The sequence below is a fragment of the Blennius ocellaris genome (genome assembly GCF_963422515.1).
Source record: "Blennius ocellaris genome assembly, chromosome: 15".
NCBI lineage: Eukaryota > Metazoa > Chordata > Actinopteri > Blenniiformes > Blenniidae > Blennius > Blennius ocellaris.
This window is the reverse complement of record NC_137664.1, coordinates 13,038,212-13,050,588: the sequence shown is the minus strand read 5'-3', so window position 1 is coordinate 13,050,588 and position 12,377 is coordinate 13,038,212.

The window sequence follows — 12,377 nt, the reverse complement described above, 5'->3', positions numbered from 1 at the left end:
TTAGTTTGTTTATATCACTTATTTATATATTTTTAGCTCCACCGAGGAGGAAAATGAAATGAAAGAGTCAGGGATATCTTCCACGGGGGGGGGGGGGGGGGGGGGGGGGGGGGGGGGAATCCATGGGGTTTTAGGAAAGGAGAGTTAACTGGAGAGGAGCAGGTGCCCAAAAGTAAAATCTGAAAGTAAAAAAAATAATAATAATAATCATTAATTAATTAATTAAAAACTAGACATGTCCTGCTGTTGCAGTGGTTTTTTTTTTCAACATCTGGTTCTTCAGTGCAGTTAGTACACTGTTCAACAGAATCCCATGTTGCGCAGGTGGAGCAAAGCATTGAAACATTTTCACATTAAAAATGATCTCCTGTCACACAGAGTAACAATCAATTACAATAAAAAAGACTGAAACTTATATCTATTTGTTGAAAGTCAATAACCAGCATTATCGATTATGATTATGTGTTGTAGGAATGAAAATTATCTAAAGGATTTTAGTTTTGGCTGCAGATATTTCAATATGTTGTAAAAAAAAAAAATATATATTAAAATCTTTTTTAACATTAAAAATAATACTATGACAGCCAATGTCAGTCATTCAAGTTCCAATTAAATTATGTAAATTACAAACGTCTGAAAACATCCCTTTAACATTTTAATGTAAGTCTTTTTATTTTATGAAAGAGGATCTGTTTGAAGCCTGTAATGGATTTCAGTTGACACCCCCCCCTCCATCAGCACTGATACTACAGCACATCTGTACATTTCCACTTTAAAGTGTCTCTGTTTGCTCAGATCAAACAGATCCGTACTCTTCTGAGTGATGTCGAGCAAACATCTGATTCTGCCTCTATAAAGACAGCTTCAAAAGGATTTTGCAATATGGAAATGACCACATATGCTTTGTTTTATGAAGACTGGGTGGTGGCCATATTTGATCCTATCAGGTGACTCGTGAGATTCATGAAAATACAGACTTTAATATTTTGGTGTTGTTTTTGTTTTTAAACTGTCAGAAATATTTCTTTCGGAAAACATCAGAATGGAAACTGACAATGTTTGTTGTTCAGGTGAGACTTGAAACGTACGAAATACTTGCATAGGTTTTGTGCATAGGTGAATAGTGTCACCTCATCTGAATCAGGCTGCCAGGTCCTGCAGTCACTCGCTTCATGGGGTGTGTGGCCAAGAGCTTTTAGTTTGAAATGACATAGAGTTGCAGCCCTGAGGGCCTTCCACCTGAAGAGAAAGGCACCAAGCCCAGTTGATTTGTAATGTACCCAACCCAAAAGCCCCTCTGCATTTGCATACTTCCGGTGGAGACAGAGCTACAGCTGGCGGAGTGGTACTAACTCAATATATGTGTCCATCTTCATGCATAACAGTGATTCTTAAACCTCCTGGGGACAGGCTCAACTCTATCCCCTTATCCTGTATTGCCCGTGGTGAGAAGTAAGGGTGGGTGTAGTAACACTCACAAGCCCCCGGCTGAGTGGTGTGTGGAGACGCTGGGAGGAAGTCTCTGTCTGTTTGTTTAGAGTCTCTGGGTGGGGCCCCTTAAAGAAAAGACACTTCAAGATTGCAGCTAATGGCCTGTCTGATCTTACAAAAATCAACACATTCTTCACAAGAGTAGAAAATTCAATTTCGTCTCCAAAGTCGAACTAAAAAATGCGCAGAATGTGAATTGTAAAAATAAAATTGAGGCTCATGTGTGGAGCATATCAAATGTTGGGGTTAAAATTGTGTAAAAAAAAAAAACAGATTTCAAATAAATATTGTGTTGCTGTTTTGAATCTGCCCCCCCTTCATTACTTTCAGCCATGTGACTACTATTTCTTCCTGTTCCATTCGATCGGTGTCGTTTTCTCTGATGCTGAGTCTCCCTCTCTTGTCTGTTCTGTCTAGTTACACCTTTTCCCATCCGCTGGCTATCCATGTATTGCACTGAAGGTTAAACAAATGTCTTGTGGTGTTGTTTTAGTTGCCCCACCTGTACAGGTTGAATTTGGTCTTGATACTGACATTGCACATAAATAGTTCAAACTAATTGGTATTTTCTTTCAAATGGACACAGAGATGAAAACTAAAGCAGCAAAGCCGTGATAAAAATGTACAATTTAAAGGTTCGAGATAGGAGAGACTATCAACAATAGAAACAAATTATTTAAAAACAAATGTTATCGTATTTAAATCCAAATATGAAATTGATATTGATAAGAAATGAATAAAATAGACAAACATATTGTAATCAAGATATCAAAAGGTGAAGCAAAGAACAAGTCCAACTATCAAATTGAAGCGACGCGTACTAGAATATCTGAGGTCATCGGTATCAGCAGACATACAACTGTATGTCTTGGAGACTCTAGCATATGTGTATAAGAAACATCTGGCTGTAGCTCCTGTTGAGGCTTCACAACTCCCGGTTTTGTGCGTTATGGTCAGATACGAAACAGGGACTCTAAGCAGGCCATGTGGACAATGTCCACCGATGACAACTCGGAGCTGTCATCGAAAGACTGTGAGTGCTGTGATCTTAGAAGTAGCAGGTCAACGCAATTAATGGAGGAACCTGTCGAGCTGAGAGAGGATTTTTATTGGGCTTGGCTGACCCCCAGTCTCCTGAGACAACCGACTGGTATCAGTGCACGAGAGGGAGTGGAGCTGCGATGGTCATGGATACAAGAACTCTATGTAGGGAGAGTTTGCTTGAATTAAATCACCGTGGCTATCGTTTGCTGTAGACACAGGGCACATCAAAGATGTGCCGGAGCAGACAAGAATAGAGGAGAAGAGATGAAAAGCATGTGGACTTTTTAAGCCTTCCAGTAAGAGTTTGACTTCACATGACTCAGTTCATTTACAGATGGTCAGTCATTTTAATCATGGTCTGCCTCACTCACAGTACACAAGCATCTGTAGCTCTGCATGCATGTCCACACTCCACATGTGTATCACTATATATGGTGGTAAAACTACTGCTTGCTTTCATTTGTGGTCTTCTGTGGAGGAGATGGAAAAATATCTCAGACACTAATCCTCTCTATGTACTCTGCCAAATGCGGAAACAATCTTGAAGATACAGATGTGAAAGTGATATCAATATTTTGGGTTTTATTTTTTAAAGTCAAAATCTATGTAAGAAACTTCAATAATGTATTAAACAAAGCTTTGAAAAATATTGTATGATTTCCAAATCTGTGAGTTACAAACACAAAACAAAACAACCTCTCTCTTCCTTAGGAAAAAAGCACATCAAACAACTAACAGTACCGCAGTTTAAACAGCAATAAAATAATATGTTAGAATAACAAATTAAACAAAAAGTGTGCATACTGATAAAACAAGGTCAGTCATTCACATCAGTAACTGTGTTGAAGAAATTTAACAAAAGGGTCCCATGTCTGGTCAAAAACACTGCCTCTGTCCTCTCTATCGTACCTCCGTCTTTCCAGATACAGTGTGTTTGTCAATTCATCCAACCAAAGGTCAAATCCTTCTTCCACACTCACTTTTTTTTTTCAAACTGTATTGTCTGTATCTTTTAGCAATTTTATGTAAACGTTTAAACTGTGCACTTTTACACCTTATTTATTATTTTTGTACAGAACTTTGGTCCACTGTTTTGTAAAGTGCTTTAGAAATAAAATTGTTTGCTTGCTTGTTTACCACTAAACCACCATGTGGCCTAACTAGAGGGCTAGAATTTTGAAAATTAAGATGAATTATTAGCAGGCACGCTATGCTATGCTATTGTGGGTATTGCCACTAAAGCAGTGTTTCCAAATGTAGATGGGAAAGGTTCTGCATATTTTAGACCTTGTTTTGCTTCAACACACCTGATTGAACTGAGCAGCTGCGTATCAGGTCATTCAGGTGTGCTTAAAGTGGCGAACCTCTGAAAAATACAGAACAGTGACTGTCCAGGTCCAGGAATGGACACCTCTCTACTACTGCAGTGTCATTACGTCAACATCTAAAGAAATGTTTCTATAATTCGCTGGAGAAGTGGTTCATAATGGTCTGCCTAACGAGGGTCTTTTAAAAGCTCTCTGAATGATTTGAAATAATTATTTTTTTTCCCCTGTGAGGAATATTATCTACAACTCAGGGATGCAAATGTCAAACAGCTGCTGATCTTTCTGAGGAGTGTCCCAGTCAAGTGTGTGTCAAAGTGTCCCCAGTCAAACGACACAGAAAGTTGAGTCAAACTTTTGTTGCTTGGCACTGCACCATTCAGTTTAAAGATGCAGAATAAAAACAATGTAACAGCAAAAATAAACACTGTGATGTTGAAAGTCTTTATGGGGTAGGTTCCCGCTGGAGGAAGCTTTGGTAATCGCTCACAACCAAAACAGTGACTCAGACATTTTATGGCTTTTTAAACCACAGTGAGCTTTCTTGTATGGAATGTGTCCTACACACGGATCCTAATCTATGTAACCTCAGTAAAGACAAGCTTCCTCAAAGTTGTTCTTTCTGAATGTGGTTATTGTGATGGCTTTGAAATGCTGATCCAATTAAAGGGATTTTCAACTTTTTATGATGAACTCTGGTGGCTTATTGTATTTGTGAGGCATAAAAAAAACCCAGAACTTTCACTCATGTAACAACGTTTATCCTGGTCTGAGGAAAGTAAAGATAGAAAACCACATCGTTTTTTTTAGTGTGAAAAGATCATTTATCTCAAAAGATGCTTCTGACAATCACCCCCTCTGTTCTCTTCATTGACTTCCCAACACAAGCAAACAAACCCCCCAGATAATTCAGCTTCAATAAGATTCACACGCAGGCTTTCTTGATTTAGCAGTGACGCGAACCACATGATTGTAGTTTCTGTTATTCACGACACGTTCAATTATCTGCCTCTTGTAAGCGTGTGTAGCTTCACATTTCAAAAACAAACATGACATTAATGGCATGTGGCACATGGACCAGAAAAAGGCATGACTGCACGGTTGGTTGTGATGGAAGTGGTTGTGCGACTGAGCCTTTAGTCACACCATCAAAGCATAGATGGTGTTCGGGGTAAGAAACACTTACTGGAATCCAGGGTGTCCTGCCGGCTCTGTGGGCAGACACACATACCACGTACGCTTGATCCAAAGCTCTGATCCCAGCTTATGTACCTAATTACTCATGCCCCCACCAACCAACCACCTTCCTCTGGCTCTTCTGGGACTCCTGTGAGGAAACACAAAGCATTTCTCATATTTCAACTGATCTGGATTCAAAAACATTCCACGTAATTCTTATAAGAGGAAAGAGAAGATATAGAGATAGTACGTATCGTAAATAGACTTTTCCATACTGGAGTGCTTGATATAATTATGTACTTCAATTAACCTTAAACCTTGTGCCACCAAATAATGTGGAAGTAAACACTTTTGAGGTAGAAAGTATGTTTTATCTTAAAGTCAAGGGGTTTTCTTACATGGGTTTTGGTTGAATGCTGTGGGTGTTTAACTTACACGTAAAACATTTTAAATGAAATTATACAGTATAAGATACATAAAATGAGCTAATACCCTGCAGAATTTTTTATTTGATGTCTGAGAAAACGCAGGATTCCATCATCATGCTGTTCATGAATAAGTGTAAGTATTGTTATCTTGACACAATGGATATAATTAATTATATTACAAATCTGAAAATCTTAAATTTCCTGCGGAATCAGTGACGAAATGTGTTTTGATATGCATGCAAATCAAAGTTTAAAAAAAACTGCGTTGTTTCCATTGTGATCATACTCGAGCAAACAGTTGCCCTTGTTTTCAGTGCTGACGTAGAAAGTTGGAGGCCTGCTAACGTCTCCAAAACCCTCTAATTATAGTTATCATCCTATCCTCACAATGAGTATATTTCCAGTTCAACCAATGTCTGCATATTTTGCCTTTTTGGTGAGTGGGCTCTCTTCAAGCACACTTTGTTTCCTGCTGCACTCCAAAAATATGACTCTAAATTGCTTGTAGGTGTGAATGTGAGTCAGTCCAGGTTGTGATTTTTTAGCCCATTGGTCAGCTGGGATCAGTACAGGAGATCGATGGAGGAAGTCAGGAGTTGGGAAGACTGATTTTAAATCAATGAGGCACCTGAGGTGGCATCTGTTGGAGACATCTGGTGTTCAACAATTCACAGTTTTTGAGGAATTGTTACCAAATAGGGACCATTTAAGGTTGTTTTCTTTAGTACTATGGCTACTCTCTTTGGAATTGGGCACCCAACCAAATTGAATCCAAAGGCCGATCACATGATAGAATAAAAGGAAGTTTAGAGTAACAGCTAAATGCCTGAGGGGATCAAAAGAAAAGATAAAACCTCTCTGCATACCTGAAGACCACGTTGACACTTCACAACCCAAAAGGATCACCACGGGTGGATACAAATTATCCCCATAAAAAAGGGAGTATAATGTTTTTGATTCCATATTCAGGCCACCAACAAACCTTTTGAAAGTTAAACTAAAAGAAATGTCTCACTGCTGGAGCTGTGCATGCAACTTCAATTACTGTGCCTGTCACTGGAAACCAATGGTGCCAAAATGAATGAGTGCAGAGGAGGGCCGCTGTACGTGTGAAAAGAAATGGAAGCTCCATAATGACTCACTCGGACTGTCGCTGGTCCATAAATCAGCTGCAGTTGCCACTGTGAAGCCTCACAGAGTGTCTCAGTGTCATCTTCACGCTCAACCTCAAACGGACACCTGTCGGCGTTCAAAGGGCGACTTAGCTCACTTCTGCACTCTTTTTCCATTAAGCCTGATCTCCTTCACAGCGGCGCATGGGGAGGCCGGGAGAGGGGGTGGCGGTGGTGAGGTTGGGGTTGGGTCAGCAGCAAAATCAGAATTAGTATTACTGCACAGCAAGATAGAGAGAGTGAGAGAGGATGAAGGGGTGTGAAGGAATGCAGCTGTTCAAACAGCTCTTTGATTTAGTGGTCACGGCGCCCAGTGTGACTCACTCTGGCTCAAACAGCGTGGAGATCACTCAGACGTTCATCCCTCTGGTCCGGTGGTTTTCTGCTCCCTCCTGGCCCGTGTGTGTGTGTGTGTGTGTGTGTGTGTGTGTGTGTGTGTGTGTGTGTGTGTGTGTGTGTGTGTGTGTGTGTGTGTGTGTGTGTGTGCGTGTGTGTGTGCACAAAAGGCAGATTAAGTGTGCTTTATGTGTGAACTTGATTACCTGAACATGGAAGAAGTTAATTGCCCACATGGATTCTGTTTACAAAGCTCACATAGAAAAAGTCAACAGACAGCAAAAGACTTAATAGATCTTTTTTTTTTCCTTCCACGCAAAGCGTTTTCTGCAACTTTTATCAAATGTGTGTCACGCTCCTATGAGCATCTGTTCGTGATAGAAAATCTGAATGCCCGGAGAGTCGGTGTGGTGAACGAGTTCAAATGAAAAGCAATGTCAGCTCTCTGTTTTATTTGCTTTTGTAGCAGACTTCAGCTGACAATGTCCCACAACTACCTCCGGACCAAGTCATGATTTCAAAAACAAAAAAAAGAATGTGCAGGCTTTCATGGTGAAATCCATGTAAAGCTTCTCAGTATGTGTGATTTTTTTTGTTTTTGTTCCAGGCAGTAATGATATGTGCAATCAAGGCCTCATACTCTCAAAAAGGCTGACTACAAAATATCATCAGAAAATACTCCATATGATAACTTGTGGGCTTTTCTGAACAAACAGTTTGAGTTGATATTACGTTTTCCTCACCGCGCAAAGCAGCGTACATGTCCCCGTAGGTGTCTAAATGTTTCCATGTAAAACCTATTAGTGGAAACTTGAGTTGTTCTACCTTTTTCGCAGAGCTAATTTTTGGCACTTTTCTGCTTCATGTCGAACAATGAAATAAAGCAAATTATGTTGATGCACACAACAAACACTGCTGTGTGGATACAGAGATGTTATGAAACACGTGATTGTCTGCCCCGACTTCTTCATAAGACCTGGACTAAAAGAAGACAAGCAATATCGCACATGTCATGATTATGTTCTGTGATTTTGTGGCGCTTTTTTAAAATCTTACTTCCAAAATGTTGGGGTCATACTTTGGCCAAATTATGTTCCGTGGTCTCATCTGGAGGTTTTGAAAGTTGCTTTTTCACCAGTTTTGATTAAATATCTTAATATGATGGGATTTGATATACCTTGGTTGTTTTATATTTTCATCAAATCTTTTAACAAATTTGTTTTTTAAACTTTTGTTTTTGAGTTGTGTGTTTAGTACATGACGAATGGTTGGATGGACAGACAGGCAGATAGAGTACTTCATTGATACCAAAAAAATTTCCAAATTTGTTGTCCAGGCTTTTTTCTGTATACCATTTCAATCATTTCATATTTATTTGTATCGTCTTTGCACATTTCTGTGGTCAGTGTGGTTGTTTTGTGCCTCATGTGGAAACTTTGCATCTCTTTAGGGTTGATTGTTGTTTGACCTTTGTCATTTTGTGTCTCTTTTCGATCATGCTATACGTTTGGGATCATTTTAGGCCTCGTTGTGGTTCTTTTGTGGTTCTCCTGATTTTCCATCCATCCTCCATATTGCTTTTCCAACTTGGAGTCACTGAAGCCGCTCCAAGTTTACAATATGTGAAATGTAGAATACAGCATGTAAACACAGAGAGGCTGACAATCACACACACTCGTTCACCTCTACAGGAAATGTTTCGAGACCAGTTTCATTTTTGGGCTGTGGGGGGAAACCCAGAGAAAACCCACACACAGGAAGAAAATGCAAACTCCACACAGATTGCCCATGCATTGAAATGGGCATTTTGATATATACACAATACTGGATATAATTTATGAGCCCACAGCAGTAAAGAAAAACTAAAAAGGCTCAGATTACCATCAATGTTATTAGTTATATCTTTTGATATATAATGTTATAATTTAAATTCAAGATTAAAAAAAGTTAATTAGGTTTACCCCTGAGACTTGCTTGAGTTTCTGTTTAAAGACTGTAATAGATTAAAAAAAAATTTCCCATGTGAGGTTTCATGTAGGAAACAAGCGACGTGTTTGTCCAGTCACCTTTGTACCCCGTCACTCACCATTAAGTCCTGAGAAGCCTGACACGAGGCCAAAAATATGACAGGAATAAATAAATCTTTATCACACATGAAAGACTTGCGTCTCCAAAAGAAAACCCCCGTATCCCTGCCCCGGCCTGCGCAACAGCCTTTTTCATAAACCGCCATGTACTCAGCAGCTGTCCATCAATTCGCTGGCCTCGCACTCGACTCTGTCCTCCTTCCTCACAGGGGTCAACACAATCTAAAGAGCCACTCTGCTTTCCTTTCACTCTCTGACTGTGTCAACAGGCTGAGCATGAGGTTTCAGTTTCCCCGCTGCACTTCTCACCTGCGTTTCACTGAAGTCATGCCAAGAATGATAATGTAAAATTGGAGGGGCTGCCTGCACGCTGGCCGACGCTGAAAGTGCTCTGTGTGTGTGTGTGTGTGTGCGTGTGTGTGTGTGTGTGTGTGTGTGTGTGTGTGTGTGTGTGTGTGTGTGTGTGTGTGTGTGTGTGTGTGTGTGTGTGTGTGTGTGTGTGTGTGTGTGTGTGTGTTTGCGTGTCAAAATCTCAGGTCAGGTATCCACCAGGCTTCTTCTATCCAAAAGTGCTGAAACACCACCTGATCTGTGTGCGTGTGTGTGTGTGTGTGCGTGTGATTGTGTGTGCGTGGGCGTGTGGGCATCAATGAGGGCCTTGTGTTATCAGCCACCACCCCCACTCCCCCTATCCGCTCCAACACATTGATTGAAATGTAAATTGAAAGTGTCATAAAGCCCATATTGTCGGCCAAATGCTAAGTTATAAAGAAATAATAACAGACTCTTTCATTAGGGAAATGACAACTCTCGTTTGCTCTGATTCTTTCTCGCAGGAATGTTTCCATAATTGCTTCAATATTGAGAGAGAGGAAGATGAAAAAAAAAAAAAAAAGAAAGAAAGGAAAGAAAACATCTGGGATCAATGACAAAGTTTTCTTTGGATATTAAAAACAATTTTCCTGCTCTGACAGCATTTGCTGTAAGGATCAACAATGTTCTGTGAAATAGGTGTACTGTGCAATCGTCACTCTCCCAGGTTTACCATTAAGTTGACACTCTCCGGGCACTGAAGGTGTCAAACTTTTCCTATTTTCATAAAGGTGGACTCTGAAGTGGAAGAAAAGTGACTCTCCGTCCATGCCATACAAAGCGAAATCCTTACAGAAAACCTCTGGGGTATATAAATTATACAGTTTTATTCGTGCTGACGCCGGCTGCTGAAAAAGAAACCATCTCAGTGTCTGTTATATTTGACAGAAGGTCTGACTGTAATGGAATAATAAGCAGACACCCTGTGGTCATGTTTGGACTAACAGCAGAAGAATTACAAGATCCGTCCACACCAGCGAAAATGTGTCAGAGCTGCTGGTTCTCCACTGTGTGTCTGTCACTCAGCTCTTCTGTTCATTATAGATAAATACACCCACCCATCGACACCACTTTATCCCAAGCAGGGTCACTGAGGGCTGCAGGTGAACCTGTACGCCCTGGAAGGTGAGCCGGTCCATCATCACAGACAGACGCATAGTCACAGCCAGTTGCAATGTAGAGTCGCCACTTCTCCTTCCCATGCATGGTGTTGGACTGCAGGAAGAAAACTAAACACCCACATTCACACACACTCACCATACAAAGAAAAGCCCCCCCCAAGCCCAAAGTCAGACCGGGGACATTACCGCTGCTCCGCCATCATGTAGCCTACTTAAACCATAATCTTATAATACAGTCATACACACACACATTCACACCCACAGGCAATTTAGTCACTAATTAACCTCAATTTCAAAGTTTTATAGGTTATTAAATAGGAGGTGGTCTGAGGGGAGGATGGTGGAGTTTTAATGTGTAAAACAAGCTGTGCTAGTTTTATGATAGATAGATAGATAGATAGATAGATAGATAGATAGATAGATAGATAGATAGATAGATAGATAGATAGATATTCCAGTCTTCTTCCAGTTCTTCATCTCATCATGTCTCTGGCACCGTGTGTAAGAAACAAAGACTTGCACTCATTGTTATAGATTATATAAGTATTTGCAGGAAATGCTGAATGTGACCAAAACTATTTTTTTAAGACTGCAGCTTAGCAGGCGTGAGTTTTACATTACATTTTAACCATGCTGACTTTAAAAGAGGATTGTGATTACCACTATAGTTTATTACATTCATGACAAGCTGTAATGTGTGTGAGATTAATCTGAACCTTGAAAATAGTGAAAAGCGTTCAGGTCGCAGTGCTGTTCATCTTCAGAGTTGTCATGGTATTGCAATAAAAAAAAAAAAAATACAATGTTTCAAAAATTCTCCTTTTCTATTAAATATAGAACTGTCGGCTTCTCATTGAATAATATTGCTACAAATGACATGTGTGGAGGATACTGTGTGAAAAATATTGTACTAATAAATCATGTTTATTGTAGTTGGTGTCATTTCATTATGAGCAACCTGCTTGTTTGTGAAACACTCAGTTTAAAATACAAACAGATTTGCAAACATTTGTTCATTCTTGCATGCAAAGTAAATAGAGGACAAAACTGATCAAAAACCTTCAGTGTTTTATTTTTAAGAACTTAGACAGGGTAAAACAAACCCGTCAGCAGACACGACTTGGCCCAGATGTGGAGAGGAACATCAACACTGGATCATCTGCCCTTTTTTTTTTTTTTTTTCCTGCTCCGGCCTCCGATGGCAGAAGTGAGTGAGTAACCAGAGAAGAGTATTTATGTTGACTCTGGACCTCTGCCGTGACTTGACGTGAGGAAGAGCCCAGAGGCCGAGGTTAGAGAGAGAAAAAGAAGCTCTCAGGAATGAAGAATGGGACACTGATACTGGGAAGTTCCTGCGTCCTCAGCCTCGAGGGGCATCCAGGCTTTGTTTCCCAGGACTGGAACGAGTTTGTGCGAGCAGCAAATTCAATTCATAAGAGGGGGGGGGGATGATATTGAAAATCAAAACTCACCATTATCCACTGCTGTTATGGAACGATGACAGAATAGTATGACTTTAGCGAATGCAGCGGTATTCTTGAAACCAAGGATGGGATGGTGGGTTAGGCATGCTTACGTTTCCTTAGTAAGCAAAATTTAGCATATAAATTACAGCTGTGAGAAATGATACATATTTTGATTTCAGGGCCCTTTAGTGGACATGAAAGTGGTCACAACCACCTTCCACATGACGTTCATTTCTCTGCCTGCCCCGGAGGTCCTTTAATTTGTCGACTGATCTTTGAAAACCAAGAGGCTTTGAAGGAATTTTGAGTCAATGAAACTAAAATTGCATTTTACGGGTCTTGTTTTTGTTATTTTC